General features: G+C 40.7%; 1 long non-coding RNA gene across 4 annotated transcripts in view; it reads right to left on the bottom strand.

Annotated features, from left to right (window-relative positions):
• LOC139530690 (uncharacterized) overlaps positions 1-15,128 on the bottom strand; it is a 28,626-nt gene extending 13,498 nt beyond the window's left edge. The window contains exon 1 of one of the 4 annotated variants that reach the window (XR_011666099.1): positions 14,827-15,128. This is a non-coding gene — a long non-coding RNA (uncharacterized lncRNA). The remainder of the gene's footprint in view (positions 1-14,826) is intronic. The other 3 variants (XR_011666100.1, XR_011666102.1, XR_011666101.1) reach the window with 3 other exon arrangements.
• Positions 15,129-16,382: the final 1,254 nt, after the last annotated feature.

Below are 16,382 nucleotides of genomic sequence, written 5' to 3'. Positions count from 1 at the left end.
TTTAATTATGTATCTATCTGCCTCTACATTAAATAATACACAAGGTCATCTTGTACTTCTCCTAAAAGTGTTAATTTCGATACATAATTGTACATTTTCATTCTAAGTTTGTAAAATGCTTCATAAAAACAAGCAAACCTTGCCTTATATTGTACACAGTCTTTCAGTCGATCAAAGTCAACATATTGCTATGTGTTATATAGTTAAGTTATCAATGTATTATTCTGCAATTTCATTCAACATTATGTTCTAGTGGTTATCAAATTGTGAGTGACATTGCCATTTTATGCCGTTTCAAATCATGCAATTGTTGATTAAATCCGCTGTTAAATCAATCCACCACGAGCCACAATTTAAGATGAAAATGAAATTAATGCCCTTGAAAGTATGTACTTACTTAAAGAAAAAAACGATCTTACATTATATATGATTTCATTGAAAAATCTACCTGCTAAGATCCCTGCATACATTTCCAATACAATAAAACATGCATTATAAAATACAGTTAATGCAAAGTGCATCAAGTAATGTTCTCTGCTCTGGGTTGTCAAAGGAGCAGCCAATGACAGTTCATTCTGTGTCTGACCACCCACTAGGAGCTGCAGGGCATGATATTTGATGGCTGTGACTGCAGCCTCTTGCCTTCAGACAACCATACAGGTGACTAAAGACCGTCATGAACACAGTACATTTCAGATGACCTTAAGCATCATAACATCAACACTGAGTGAGTCATCCGAGTGCTCTCTGACACAAGACAATAGCCCGGTGAGCCTGAGGTCGTCAGCGCCTGGGGTAATTGGAGGAGTGTTGTAAATTTCTTGTATGACTCATTGTGCATTGTACGGAGCCCATAACTCGTGTTCTCAGAACTCATAAATTACACGGCCACGGACAACCTTAAGCAGTGTTGAAATGCCTTGAACAGAGCTTTATTTCAGGGTCAGTGGAGCGTGAAGCTGAGAGGGCTGCCAGGGCCGGCACCACCCACCACCCACCACACAGGTGGCTGCCTCTCCGCTCACACAGCCCAGTAGCACACCTATTTATCCTCCCATACCTGAGCTCTGACATGCTCACTAAACGTTCAGAGGCTCACCAAACTGCGAAGCTGCTCACTCTCAACCAAAACAAGCACTTATTGTTTCTTAATGATTATGCTCTCTTTGCTAACACCCAAGCTACATTTAATCTGTATTTTATATTTTATGTACAATAACAACTAATTTAAAAATGGAAAATGTGATTGACATAAAATTGCTCTGTCTTTGGACATTCAACTCCAACGCCTGAATGAATCCATGAGCAAAGTGCTTAACACAAAATGACAATGAGAAGAAGGACCTACAAAACGGCAACAACCTGAGAAAGTTAACTGTGACAATGATTCAACTGCAACGTGTTCCATTAGATACACTGTTCTACAGGGCATCAGAGTCCCCACCATCCACAGCCTCTGGCCCTGACCACCCAGAGGGACTCTGACATTAGTGGGGGATGGGTGTGTATTTGAGTGTGTGCGTGGTGTGTGTATGCCATCAGACGTTTTTTCAAGAAACTGTTATCATTGTTAGCTACATTTCTTCAGCGGACTACGAGAGGGAACTGTAGTCATTTCTGTTCCTGTCAAATAGACATTACAAAGGTTGAGTCTGAATACACATTCCACTAAAAACGGAACAATGTAAATGCGAACACAAACTAACAAACTGAAACAAAAGACCACAACATGGCTCCTGCTCTCAGTCAGAGGAACGATTAGCTTTATTTACTCTCTCGAGTTGGCATTAGGTCATTTAATGACCGCATCTCATCTCTTTCTCAAGGGCCGTCTTGCAGTACTCAGCAGTGGGCTCCAAAATGCTGAAATACAATGTTGAAATGTCTATTTCACTTTCGCGGCTCCTCCCATTGTGTAAGTTGTGTGTTTGAGCTGAATCTCCTTCATGGTGAGCCCTGCTCCATATGAACTATCCACATGCAGAATAATGTAAACTAACAGTTGAAGTCGGAACTTTACATACACTGAGGTTGGAGTCAATTAAACTTGTTTTTCAACCACTCCACACATTTCTTGTTAACAAACTATAGTTTTGGCAAGTCGGTTAGGACATCTACTTTGTGCATGACACAAGTAATTTTTCCAACAATTGTTTACAGACAGATTATTTCACTTATAATTCACTGTATCACAATCCCAGTGGGTCAGAAGTTTACATACACTAAGTTGACTGTGCCTTTAAACAGCTTGGAAAATTCCAGAAAATTATGTCATGGCTTTAGAAGCTTCTGATAGGCTAATTTACATAATTTGAGTCAATTGGAGGTGTACCTGTGGATGTATTTCAAGGCCTACCTTCAAACTCAGTGCATCTTTGCTTGACATCATGGGAAAATCAAAAGAAATCAGCCAAGACCTCAGAAAAAGAATTGGAGACCTCCACAAGTCTGGTTCATCCTTGGGAGCAATTTCCAAACGCCTGAAGGTACCACGTTCATCTGTACAAACAATAGTACGCAAGTTTAAACACCATGGGACCACGCAGCCGTCATACCGCTCAGGAAGGAGAAGCGTTCTGTCTCCTAGAGATGAATGTACTTTGTGCGAAAAGTGCAAATCAATCCCAGAACAACAGCAAAGGACCTTGTGAAGATGCTGGAGGAAACAGGTACAAAAGTATCTATATCCACAGTAAAACGAGTCCTATATCGACATAACCTGAAAGGCTGCTCAGCAAGGAAGAAGCCACTGCTCCAAAACCGCCATAAAAAAGCCAGACTACGGTTTACAACTGCACATGGGGACAATATCGTACTTTTTGGAGAAATGTCCTCTGGTCTGATGAAACAAAAATAGAACTGTTTGGCCATAATGACCATCGTTACGTTTGGAGGAAAAAGGGGGAGGCTTGCAAGCCGAAGAACACCATCCCAACCGTGAAGCACGGGGGTGGCAGCATCATGTTGTGGGGTGCTTTGCTGCAGGAGGGACTGGTGCACTTCACAAAATAGATGGCATCATGAGGATGGACAATTATGTGGATATATAGAAGCAACATCTCAAGACATCAGTCAGGAAGTTAAAGTTTGGTCACAAATGGGTCTTCCAAATGGACAATGACCCCAAGCATACTTCCAAAGTTGTGGCAAAATGGCTTAAGGACAACAAAGTCAAGGTATTGGAGTGGCCATCACAAAGCCCTGACCTCAATCCTATAGAAAATGTATGGGCAGAACTGAAAAAGCATGTGCGAGCAAGGAGGTCTACAAACCTGACTCAGTTACACCAGCTCTGTCAGGAGGAATGGGCCAAAATTCACCCAACTTATTGTGGGAAGCTTGTGGAAGGCTTCCCAAAATGTTTGACCCAAGTTAAACAATTTAAAGGCAATGCTGCCAAATACTAATTGAGTGTATGTAAACTTTTGACCCACTGGGAATGTGATGAAATAAATAAAAGCTGAAATAAATCATTCTCTCTACTATTATTCTGACATTTCACATTCTTAAAATAAAGTGGTGATCCTAACTGACCTAAGACAGGGAATTTTTACAAGGATTAAATGTCAGAACTTGTAAAAACTGAGTTTAAATGTATTTGGCTAAGGTGTATGTAAACTTTCGACTTCAACTGTGTGTAAATGGGTATCTTTATCGTATCCTGTGCTTGACTTGTGCTGCCTCCTTTTCTGTAGAGAAGAGGGATCAGGCGTTATCCCCCCACCCTAACCACCGCCCGCTGTTTATCGAAGAGAGAGCGATTCAAGACTTAAACGACAGCACATGCTAAGGTGAACCTTAGCCACCGAGACACACAGGCGATAACCCATTCAATCAGACAACAACATCATGGCAGGCAGTATGTAGGCAGATAAATGACGATACAGTACGGTGTTCAATGGGAATTAAAAGTATAGGGCAGCTGGGCTCTTATCTGGCCAGAGCGATGAAACCCGGCAACAAAGGGAGGCCTAAGACTAAGAGGCTTGATGCATGGGAAAGCCATCGGCCAGCCATTGTGGCTGCCCTTCTGCTGAGCAAATAGTCCAAACTGTTCATTCCCCATCTCCCATTCTCTCTGAGGTACATTGTTTGTGTCCTTGCATTTCATTCTGACTGGGGAAGATTGCTCTCAGGGCCAGTGAGCAAACAGTCCAGAAAAGAGCCGGCTATCTCCTGCCGTTCCCAGGAGAACTAGCATTTTTATTTCAGCTCCAAGCTGTCAAAGGATTGGAGAGTTTGTGTCAGGATCCTGAATTAATTGCTTTAAGCTGTGTGCGTGGGGGGGGACTGCATTTTATCACCAAATGTTCAGTAAAATGTTTCCTAGCAATTATGCACCCCCGCCCTGCAACGTAGGCTTTCAGTCACCAAACATTTGGTGTTGGATACATACAGGATGGATTTCTGAAACTCAAATGATGCATTTAGTTGTAATGGCAGCACAATAGTATGAATAGTGACAGAACAGCATCTGTCAAGGATTTGTTGGTATGGGAGGGAATTGAAAACTTTCTTCTTTGTTTTCTATAATAATGATAGGTACACGAGCCAGGCTTGGCAGAGAATTGACCAAGCTTCCTCCATAAAGTATATCTGGTCAGACATTTGGTGGAATGGGATACAGAGTCTGGAACCTCTGTCAGAACTGCTAACGTGACCTTAGGTACCATCTGTCACTCACAAAATCATCCCAAATCACTGCTTACTTAGCAGCTATATATTAGACATTTTGGATATGTGACACTGGCATATCTGTTGGCTAACTACGCTCAGCTTCTAATGCCAGAGACAACAAACCAGACAACTGTTCTTATTTTGCCCTACCAATTCCTCTATCATTAGATATATCTTGAATTATGGTACAAACGCCATACAGCGCCACACTGATTATGGCAACAAAATTGTACACGTTGATTTTATAGTTCAAGTCTAATCATGAAAACTAAAACACACTCTTACTCAAACCTCTGTGAGAGGCTGGTATGCATTTGCATCTTACACGCATTAGCAATATTTGACTGTACCACATGATACTATAGCATTTGTATGGATTAGTTGTTTAGAAACTAGTATCAATCAGCTCACTGCCTCAAAGAGTTCATCATTTAACTAATGCTTTGCTTTGCATGTCAACCCCACCTGAAATTTGCATCAATATAGTAACGCAACAGTCTCTGAAATAATGACCTCAAACAAGTCCAAACACACAGCTGCTGTAACTGTAACCAATATTTTCCAGAACAATATCAAAGATGTGTTGCACCAATACCCTGAAGAAACCAGAAATAACATTGCATCCATACATTTTTTCTATTCAATGGCATCTGGCATCTGTTCAATGCCTCTATTGCACATAGGAAAATAAAGGTATCTGATCATGACACATACATCTGGGTGGATTACTTCTTCATCTGACAGGATATTATATCCCACTCCAAACTATGTCACTGTCAGCGGTGAACAGGCGATGGGTTAAATAGTATGTATCAGGGGGATACTCTGTAAGAGGAAAAGTACAGCTCTTGTCTTTTAATGGTAATCTGCTCAACTGCTCTATAGACACCAAGCAGTTTTCCAGGACCCTTCAGCTGAGCATCAGCCTGTACGTGATAAACGACACTGCCATTTATATGGGATTAAATTGGGGATTAATTTAATTCAAGTCAGGGTATGTGAATTCATTAAAAGGCTGACAGTGGCTTATACATGGAGGGAATTTAATTTGGATCCTCAGAGGACACCTCTATTGGGGCGTGGGGGGGGGGGTCATGTTAAAGTGGAGGTTTTAAAGACACAAATAGCTTAGGTTTCCCGAATGACACTCATCTTTACACACATTGACATGTTATTTCTGTAGATTGGTTGTTATTAAATTGAGTCGAAATGTTATTAGATGAAGGCTTCCCTGGGAAAGAGAGCGAGGAGTGGGTTATTTAAAAGTGGCGAAATAGCCTATGCATGTTAAACAATGCAGAGATCAGGAACAGTCCTCTGTACTGCTATACCCATGAAGAAGAACAAATACAAGACTTAACACACATTTTAGCTTCCACTTCTATGGTATTCAAATGAGTACATTATTTGAATGTCAGTGATTCTCATGAATGTTGAAATCGCATATATTTTAGCCTCCCTGACAAGCTGAGGCGGTGTAGAGATATTACATTCAACTTGGAAGCAGATTACAGAATTCATCCCTGGAGAACACTCTTTCCTCGCATTCAATAAATTGGACAAGTCCTATTGTAAGATAGCCTATCACACCAAACATGTCTGCATAGGGAACATATACAGAAGAAAATATTACGTCGTTTGTTATTCAGAGTAGAGTGTTGGGGCCACACGCATGGCCATAACTACAAATGAGGACACCAAGGTCCGGAACTCGGTAATTATTTATAATTTGAAGAAGAAAGAGAGAAAAAAAAAAATATATATATATGGTCCTACATCTAAATATTGCTCCAAGCGTTGATCAAAGCTCAGAACGCGTATATTATTGATCTGACTGCGTTATATTAGCGCCAGCCTCTTTGCAAACGAGCGGAATCATAAACAGTGGTTTGTTCGTTATGTTCGCGTGCGTCCCCCGATTTGCCTCCCGGATTTTCCTCTTTTGCAAGCACATTCACCACTTTCTCGAACGGCTAACTACGCCAAAGGCCTGAGACGTAAAACGAACTACCCCAGCTCGGAGTCCACTCAAGTAGGCAACTAGAGACACTGATGTCAGTGTGTTTGCAAGATACCGGGAAAAAAAGATTTTAAAAACCGTCCCGCGACTCCTGCCGTCTACAGACACCCCCAAAACAAACAAAAACCGACTCTCGGAGAATGAGTGCACAACTGAAAATAGTCGCTTATGGATGGATATATGTCAGTCAGTCAAGTGGCTAGCTGCCGTCAGAGACTTCTATTGCAGTAAAGTTGAAGGGCTCTGGCTCGTTTACTTAGCCAGCTAGGATGAAGTAAGAAGCTAACGTTAAATGGAGTCTACCTCAGCATGAGCAAAAAAATACGCTACTAGGTTCTCATAATAACTTTGCTTTACAGATTTTACTGAGACAGGTTACTGAGACAGACAGTGATTTGGCGCTCAGTGGTGAGGCTGATGGAGGAGGCAATGCATGCAGGAGGAAGCAGGGGAGACGGAGAGACAGGAAGCAAGCAGAGATAGGTTAGTACAGTGGTTCCCAAACTTGGGGTTGGGGCCCCATGTGGGGTCCCATTAGAAAATCTGTACTAATCTTATCAAATAAGTTAGGAACTTAAAAAAAAAGAAGTTATGTTTCAATATCAACATCTCCGAATGGCCTATCTTGCCTATAGGACTAGGCCTACATTAAAACACAAACAATACAGTTCTAAAAATGCCATACATTTTCGTTTCGGCACTGATATTAAGTTCGAATAATTTCCCCCTTTCAGGGGTATAACATTACAATTGTATAGCTAATAGGCTATGTGTTTGTAGATCGACTGAGGTGAATGAACCTGCAGCAGCCAAAGGTGATAAAGGCTGGGGTCATTTTTGCTTGTTTTTTTCTGTTCTCCAAATAGCATTTTGACGTTTTTTAATTATATATAAATGCAGCAAATGAGCTTCAACTTCTAGAAAATGTATCTTCCGGACCGCACTGAAATTCAAACCCTGGTTACGGCCCTGGCCACACGGGCTTGTTTGCCTTTGCTGGAAGCTGAGATTGGTTTGGGGTTTAAATGAATCGCTGGCGCACTGCGTTTTTAGGTTTCATTAACTTTTAATGAGTTGTGTGTCCTTGGCTGTGACTGACCTGTAGGGCTCAGGCCTCAGTTCCCTGGGGGAGAGAAGTCAGGTGAGGAAAGAGGTTGGCAGACATGCCAGGGACATGTCTGTGTGTGAATGTCTGCACTGGGTGGAAACAGAGGAAGAAGGCAATAAAAGATGGTCTGAGTCCATGGCAGAGAAACATTCAGAGATATCCATCAGTACTGCCAGAGTCTGAATCTAAAACCCCATGGTTTTCAGGCCTCGGGGGGAATAAAGCAACCATGTCGGATCAATCACAGCTGAGCAGGAATCTCTTTAACACAGCTGAATGACATATTGTTCTATGCTGGCTTTGCCAACAGGGTTCACTCTCAAACACTCACATCAAACCAATTGGGAAATGTGACTGCAGAATACTATGTTACCGAAAAAGGCTATAGAAGCACTTAAATAACACAACACACATTTCTCCATTTTGATCCCGCTAATACTTAGATTCATATTTTGGACTTCTCTAATCTTGATTTAATACAGTGTCTTGCTGCATGGTTGAACACACATGTATTATCTTGCCATGGGTTTTCCTGAACTTCATATATCTCCTTGAGAAGCTTATCTTCCTTCCTAGCATGCCTGAGCCTCTCTTCACTGTTCTCTTGCCTGTTATCCCCTTTAAATGTTAATCTGCTTTTAGTACTGAGCATTAACTGAAATGTCGGTTATTTTTCAGTTTTATAACAACTAATTGACAGACGTTTGAATTCCATTTTGTTCTTTTTTTGTGAGCTCAACGCGCACATTGCACATTTCTCTAGATATAAATCAGATCCAGCCTGAACTATGCTATGTAGAAGGGAGTTGTAGTTTCCAACAGGCTAATATTATACATTGTTTAGCACATAAAACGTGGTAATTAACTACAATGACCATAATCCATTGCGTATCGATTTGTCGGGTATGTCTTTGTTTTAAGCCTGCTACGGAAGAGACAGAAGAATGCGCGATCGTGAGGGGATATAGAGCAGCTGTTGCTTCGCCAGGTATCTCTACCTGAAAATACACGATCTAAGTGATTGATAGTTGGTGTTCAGCAGTCATAAATGTATGCCTTATTAACTTTGAAGAACTAAAAAAATCGTGATTTTGTCAGACAGCATAGGAAGCAGCTCTATAGAGATGAGATGACTTGTAATGAAATAATAAAGTCATCAAATAAAACAAAAAAGTAATATACACAACAACTGAAATATTGTTGTAAAGTAACGTGAATAAATGATGGTTAATAATTGAAAAGCAATAATGGGCAGTCACTACCATCACGGGACTTGTATTCATTATTTTATTCTGTGTTGTTACAGTATTAAACCCAAATAATCGAAACCACAATCAAAAACGGTGATTGTATTTTTTATAATGAACCAAAAAGCCGAACCAACCTAAAAAAGACCTAATCGCTCAGCAATATCTGCTTTATTCAAGCACAATCAACACCACTTGTACGTTTGTGGTCTTATTTTTCCGTTCATCCTATTTATCCACAAGGATGTCCATTGTTTTTGCTGATGACTTTGTATCCATATCACTGCATATCTTTTCAGATGACTCTTCGATGCAGATGTAGGATCTTAATTTGAGCCAAGTTTGTTCACAGCTGGACAATAATGCTGCAGCAACAGGAAATGTGAGTTATTGTTTGGATTATAATTAATGGACATTTTTGGTTGATACATTTAAAGTTAGGGCAAATCAAGTCGGAAATGTTTAAGTGGAATTTACAAACTTTAGAAGCCATTTTATACCTTGAATACACTACGAGTTTGCATTTCCTGCTATATCTATTGGCTATGCAGGAAATGTCCTACAACAACAGGGTGGTCAAATGAAGATACTACATCTTTAAATCTAGGATTATTTCTACAGTGCATACTGTAGATGGACAAGCACCAACCATCCTTCCACTCTGAGGGATACAAAAGCAGTGGGGTACTGAGAGGCACCCCGTCCTGACCAGAATAGGTTGTCTTTAGGTCAGTGCTTGTCCCACCAGCTGCTGCCTCGGTACTGTCAATGGGCATTATTGACTGGTTTCTCTGTGACGCCAGTGCGGCCCTCTGTGTGTGGATGTGTGGACCACACAGCCATGCGGTTCCTTTCAGGCTCAGGCTGAAAGGAATCGCTGGTCTGTAATGTCACACTGCCGTGTTAGAGAGGTACGGACACATCACAATCACCGGCTGCATTCTCACCATGTCCCCCTCTCCCATCTCACACTGCTCCTTTTCCCATACTGACACTCTGACCTTTGATTTCTACCTGCTCTGGTGGGTCAAACCTGAAATGATGGCTGGAATTTATCGTCTGAGAAAAGCAAGCCAGATGTAATGAATGGTGTTACCTGTACATCAAATAGGAGTTGTTTCCTCCAAACTGTACTTCAAATAGGAGTTGTTTCCTCAAAGCTGTACTTCAAATAGGAGTTGTTTCCTCAAAGCTGTACTTCAAATAGGAGTTGTTTCCTCAAAGCTGTACTTCAAATAGGAGTTGTTTCCTCCAAGCTGTACTTCAAATAGGAGTTGTTTCCTCCAAACTGTACTTCAAATAGGAGTTGTTTCCTCCAAACTGTACTTCAACTAGGAGTTGTTTCCTCCAAACTGTCTCTGTATATTTCTTCTGATATGTCTGTTCAGAACTCAGACATTCTCAAATGAATGGGAAAGAGATGTCAAGTTAAGAGGTGTGTGCAGCAGAATGATGTATCTATAGGAGTGACAGCTAGGTTCAGAAGAACAGCGTGTACAATAAGCGAGGTATCGGAGAGAAGTGTAGGTATGGCCAGGGCGCAACTTTCACCCCCCCCCCCCACACACACGTTCTGAAATTGCATTTTTGTCCCCCCCACCCAGTTTTATCATTGGAATGTGATACATAACAAGGCAACGGTGTGGAACATGTGGACGCCTCCGAGAGGTCAGGTAGGCTGTTTGGAGTGTTTATCCGACCGGATAACAAAAAAATATATAATATTATTCCCCCCCCACTTCTATTACAAAAGTTGCGCACCTGGGTATGATAGAGAGGTGTGTGGCACATGACATGACTCTGCTAATTCCTGATAGTTATCAGTGAGGATAGGATACTTCCTGGTGTAGTCTCCATTGAAACAGTATCAGCAGCTAAATACCGACTCCTCTCCGGAGCAACACACAGGGAGTAGAGTGGGCATCTGTTCTCTTTTCATCCTGTTACATTAGCCCTTCTGTGCTACATTGGGATGTGCACAATTGCCTACTCTCAATGCTTCTGAGAGCCCTCTCCATATCCCTCTCCATAGCGTTTTGTTTCCATTAGAACAGCCAATGATTCATTCACGGTGGAGCTTTGGAGGAACTAACATTTAGGACCCACTCAATTAGGGTACAAACAGACAATGAGGAGGTTTACTGTAAAGTGAACAGAGAAGGCTTCTGCCACAGAGTCAGGCAGACACAGTTTCCCATATTGGGTTGACCACAGGGTGTTTCCCACACCATTCAGACAACCATATTTATTATCACCATTTGACTCAAATCAATCTAATTTCTCATACTACTTCTGATATGAATTGCTAAATACATTGAAAATATTGGTCAAAATCATGTCCAAATACTAACTGCAATTCATCAAACATCAACATGTATAGAAGCCTATGAACCTGTAAGGGAAACCTGGCAATACATTCATGTTTTTTAAAGGTGTATAAGGTATCATTTCCAATTTTCTACTTCAGATAAGTATCATACCAAATTAGAAATATTGTAAGAAAAAGTGCAAATTGTATTTGCTATAGAATGACTGATTGGGGTTACCTATGAACTGATTATTCTTAGCTTTTTCACTTGTTCTTCTTCTTCATCATCTTTGGGCTTTGATAGCAGGGTGCAAACCAATATTAGGTGGATTACAGCTTTTTAACTTTTGATATTTTCACATATATGAAAACGAAAATGTATATAATTTATTTTTAAATCTAGTTTTCCCCCCATCTATTGAAAATGTCAAATTATTCTAGTCAAAATGCTTATCGTAGTTCTCAAAGGATCTATTATCAACCTTTCTCAATATAGATTTTTTTTTTCTCGCTTGCACCTCTTGGTCTCAACGTCTGTTAGTTAGTCTATGGGCATTCGATCATCAATTTAAAAGCAGTAGCCTAATTATTAATAGTCTACACGAATAATAATTATAATTATTATTATTATTATTATAAATAGTAATAATAATTGTGATAAAAAATTATGACAATAATAATAATGATAATAATAATGTATTCCCAGAGGGAAAATAGGTTTGCCACCAGCAAAAGACAATCTATGTTGCTGATTTTTTTCTAGAAATCTATTTAAATAAAGGAATTATATCCCTTGCCTAAATAAATATATATATGTACTGGATCCTAAATGTATGCACTTATTTGAATAGCATAAACTCGCTCTCCCGCATTGAGAATTATTCATGCAAAGTGTCAGCTAATTAAATGGCCACTAAAGCTAGTGTTAATTGAAGCAAGATGGGTGGACGCGATGGGCGTAAATCATGACGAGGATCTAACTGACTGCTGAGAAACCATGGGTGGCTTTGAGTTTTCACTTTGTTGTCTTTAATATACTGTAGGATAGCAGTTTCCCTTACTAAAATATGGGATTAGGAGTATTTCGCGTGAAAGATGAGTTAAATTGGGGCAGTGTGGACGGTCCCACCCCTGCAATAGGCTAAAACCGAATTACAGCTTGTTAGACCGGTGTCCCGCTATCACCCGGGAGACCGTTCTACTTGGGTGTTCCAGGCCCTGGTGGTGGCTGCATGTGAGTTTAGGCTACTAGTGCTTTCAACGGGAATATAGGGCCAGAGTTGGTAACCCATCACACATGATATTATTATGGGCCTATATGTCTATGGGACCATGCGCATCTACTGCTATGAATACACTTGGTTAATTCAAATGATGCAATCCATGGTTCCATCATGAAGAGCAATACCCCGGGCCAACGATATCTGTTATCAAAATGAAAACCTATTTCAAACCAGTTTTCAACATTTTGCTTTGATGCTTATAGACCTTATATCGATGTGTCCCGGTGTTGTGAGAATTTTGTTCCAAAGCTCATGCAATAGAAATGCAAACGGAAGGACAGATAAGGCATCCGCGAGTTCAGCCTCAGAGTCTAGAAGGGAGCATGAATGAACAAAACCTGGCGTCCTCACAGCAAGAGGAATTTCATCCAAGTTTGACCACAACTTGTTCCAATAAATCCAGACTAGGTTTCGGTCTTGAGAAATGCCATTGGTTCCTTGTGTTACTCAAACTAATCTAGAAATATGCAAATAGGGCGACCGGTAAGAAATGTAATTAAAATGGGTTAGCAAAGTAAAGGGATCAACAAGTTGGACCATCGCTCATCTTGTTGCTATAACAACAGTGAAGGGGTTGCCTGTGATGGTGTGCCCAGGCCCTTTGCAGAGGCATCTCTGCGCTGAAATGTGAAACCCCTTTGTGTGTGTGTGTGTGTGTGTGTGTGTGTGTGTGCGTGTGTGTGCGTGTGTGCGTGTGTGTGTGTGTGTGTGTGTGTGTGTGTGTGTGTGTGTGTGTGTGTGTGTGTGTGTGTGTGTGTGTGTGTGTGTGTGTGTGTGTGTGTGTGTGTGTGTGTGTGTGTGTGTGTGTTGATACGCGCGTGCATCTGCCTGACCAGCCAGCGAGGACGCATGCATATATTTCTATTGCCGATTTCTTTTAACTTAGGCGAAAACAAAAAACTTTTCGGAAGCGGGCCTTTATAAATGGTTCTCCACAATAATGAAGGTCCTGGTCCATCATGTCATGTAGCCTAGCTATCTCAGGTAACTAAGAAATTGGATGATGTAGGCCTAGGAGGCTGATGTCAGTGGCGTAAACTCTCGTGCACTTTTGGTAAGAAGGTTCTCCAGTGCCGATTAAGGTCGGTTACCTTTGAACTAGGGTTCCTAAAGGCCATTCCCATTTCACTCCATCCTGGAGGAGGCTTGACTGAGGTTATCACCTCCATCAAAGGATCGGAGTAGAAGAGCGTCGGCATATGCTATTTTAATAATGGGTAATGGGTATTTTCGAGGGCTCTTGCTCCTTGTGAGAGCGAGATTGGAGGGGAATTAATTATTGAAAACGGTCCCCAGTGTTTTGGACGCATCATACGGATTCATTTCAACATTACAACTTTTACTAGGCTACTACTATTTTCTGAGCACAATGGTGTATTTTTTATACAGTAGCCTAAGCCTATTACGCAGGCTTCTTCTTCTTCTTCTTCTTATTGTTATTATTATCATATTATTGTTATTATTATCATCATCATTATTTTATTAGCCATATGTTATCATTAGAAGTCCGCAACCAATTGTAAATAGGTATCATGAATGAGATGGGGAAGATAATGAGGATAATTTATGATAGCTAATTCATTAAAATAAATGTTCTTGACATTTGGAATTCCAATATTGATTAGTGTTTGAATTATTTTCAAGCAGTGTGTGTAAAATTATCTATCATCCCCAAAAGAAAGCCAATAGAAAATACCTTGATGTTAACTCAATGGGTTTCTGAAAACCTGAAAACACAGCAAAACACTCAAAAACGGATAGCAATGAAACATAAAAAAATGATAGGCTATAAACCACTCGGACGCTAACATTTGAATGTTGGAGCCGCAGGGTTTCATAGTAGGCTATAAAACAGAGTTCCATGCGCAATGGAGCAAGTGCTCCTCTCGTGACATCAGTGATATATATCAGCTGCAATAGCTCTCTGACACGCAATTGAAAGACACTGAATGAAGAGGCAACAACCTCTATCACAGAACTTGCAAATCACATCAGCCTTTTTGAAGCTTTGAACCAACCATTGTCATGAAACCCAATAGGGCCTGCTTGAGGACCTTTCTAACCATGATTTCAGCCAGTGCTCAGTTTTCATCTAGCATACCCCCGGCCCCAAGCGAATAACTACCATCACACAACGATTGAAAATAAACAAAGTTAGGAAATATATAATCAAATGTCCATACCTGTGAAATACGGTGGATGCTTACTGGCAAGCTAGGAGCCCAATGTGGAACCTCGCCTTCAGCCTTCTGCAAAGGGCTGGAGACATCACGGCATTTATTTGAGCTCAAACTCTGTCACTGTTGACTTTAGCACAAAGCAAAGATTTCACTGCCCCGCTAGTTAAAAAAAAGAAGATTATTTTACCGAGATATCGATCAGTGTGCTAAAAAAAATAATCAGTTACGCATTATGTCTAAAATGAAGAGAACGAAATTGAATGTCTGTGTACATTTACTGAGCGGTGACGTCCTCTTCAAAGTTTACACTCCTGCAATTTGGTTGTGCATGTACTTCCTATATTGTGGGCATAGCCTACACTCCATTGTTTACTGCCTTTGTTTATTCGCAGATCACGGGTGTTTAAAGTACGATTTGTGAGAGGGACTGGAGAATAAACGCATGCACCCTTTACGTGTTCAGAAGGTGAAGCAGTGTCCTATCTGGCAAAGGGACAAACTCCCTGCCCTTGGATTTCTAAGTACACTAGTACGTGGCTTGGTATCCCCCCGTACGTGGAGGAAAATAATTGGTGTCTTGCCGTTTTGGGAATGTAAGGATTTTGAATCATGTCGACTATAACTATATCTTATCTTTAGGCTCATTGAGAAGGCATCTCTCAGTAGTTTAAAAGTACCCCTAGACAATGGCTTAGTGATACAGAAGAAAGCAGGCGGAGCATCACATTCAGTAGACTGTTCTCAATCAGCCCCCTTCCCCACAACAATTCTCTGACCCCACGGGACACTTTTATGTGATAATGAAACACATTTCATCCAAAGATCTCAACATGAGTGTGTCTTCCATCAGGAGGGACTCTCCCTGTGTGTGTGTGTGTGTGTGTGTGTGTGTGTGTGTGCGTGCGTGTGCGATTTACTGATGAATACGTTTCATAATGCATTTTAAGGTTGTAACAAGACTAAAGACATGACTAAAGCAAAAGCCGTGTGCCGAGGTAATTACTTGTATAGGCCTAGTAATTATTAATATAATAATATAATAAAGCCCTTATCGCATGAAGAACATTTGAACATTGCTGTTGTTGTTTCTGCTATCTGACATTGAGCCGCCCCTAACTGTTGTTGATATCAGGTTTGAAAAGATCGTTAGCATAATATTATGATAGAAAACACATGCCTGTGTTGAGCTGAGCTGGATGTTGTTGTTTGGTGCACTTCTATCTCATAGCTTGACTGCTTGTGACCATTTCCAACGCCTATCCTTGTCTCTGCCCTCCATCCACCCCTATTTCACCACTGTCACTTGGAATCAAAGTTTGTAACATATCCTACAGCAAGTTAATATACGTTTCCTCTTCATATATATATATATATATATAGATATTATGTTGTTTGCTAAATATCTAGGAGCCATGTGGATAAATAGGCCCATTTTTCTGGTTTCTTTCGCGTAGGAATTGTGTGAATATGAATTATATCATAATTTGCGTAATGATCATGTGGATGGGATCATTCATTCTGTTTGACCTGACGAAGATCGTTGTCAGTGATTGGCCAAG

This window comes from Salvelinus alpinus, chromosome 9 (assembly GCF_045679555.1).
Source record: "Salvelinus alpinus chromosome 9, SLU_Salpinus.1, whole genome shotgun sequence".
Lineage (NCBI taxonomy): Eukaryota > Metazoa > Chordata > Actinopteri > Salmoniformes > Salmonidae > Salvelinus > Salvelinus alpinus.
The sequence above is the reverse complement of the archived record's forward strand: the minus strand, read 5'-3'. Positions and strand labels throughout refer to the sequence as shown.